The sequence below is a fragment of the Chiloscyllium punctatum genome, chromosome 24 (assembly GCF_047496795.1).
Source record: "Chiloscyllium punctatum isolate Juve2018m chromosome 24, sChiPun1.3, whole genome shotgun sequence".
Classification (NCBI taxonomy): domain Eukaryota; kingdom Metazoa; phylum Chordata; class Chondrichthyes; order Orectolobiformes; family Hemiscylliidae; genus Chiloscyllium; species Chiloscyllium punctatum.
Genome location: NC_092762.1, coordinates 24,638,279 through 24,639,018, shown reverse-complemented (window position 1 = coordinate 24,639,018; position 740 = coordinate 24,638,279). Strand labels below are relative to the sequence as shown.

The 740-nt window shown below is 42.8% G+C and overlaps 1 non-coding gene across 1 annotated transcript; it reads right to left on the bottom strand.

The window, feature by feature from the left end:
- Positions 1 to 303: 303 nt before the first annotated feature.
- Positions 304 to 375, bottom strand: trnay-gua (transfer RNA tyrosine (anticodon GUA)). Its single transcript has one exon. It is a non-coding gene; the product is annotated as a tRNA-Tyr (tRNA).
- Positions 376 to 740: the final 365 nt, after the last annotated feature.

Below are 740 nucleotides of genomic sequence, written 5' to 3'. Positions count from 1 at the left end.
CTTCAATTAAACCTGTAAGACCATAACCTGGTGTTGGGTCATTTTTAACTTTGTACTCCATAGTCCAACACCGACATCTCCAAATTAATGAAATGGGGGTATGGGATGGAAAGTTCGGTTAGTGATTGTAGGAGGGAAGAAATCTCTGAGAACAGGTGGATTTGAATTCTGACATATGAAACACAGAGATGTGAGCGAGCAGAGCTTGAATGAAAAAAAAAATCACCATGGAGAAAATCAAAACTTTAAAACAACTGATTCCTTTTGTGTTTCACAAAAGACTGGGACACATAAAGCAATTACTGCCGTGACTCGGATTCGAACCGAGGTTGCTGCGGCTACAACACAGAGTACTAACCACTATACGATCATGGCAAATCACAGACAAACACGCTAAGCATATGTAATAAGTAAAGTATCATAAGAAATGTTAGGCAGATCAAGAAATACACAATATCAGTGCTGAGCGAACAGTGGCAGATATATGGGAACTCAGAATGGGCTGACCGTTTAACATCGGTTCCCCCAGTGGCTGTGGTGATTCCATCATTAATGTGTTGAAGGCTGAGATAAATAGATTTCTCCAAAACATCAAAGACTCCGGGGACAGTGCAGCTATTGTTACCTGCTCATCCACCAATATCATTTTTTGTATCCGTTGCTCCCGGTGCAGTCTCCTGTACATTGGGGAGACTGGGCGCCTCCTACCAGAGCGCTTAAGGGAACATCTCCGGGACACC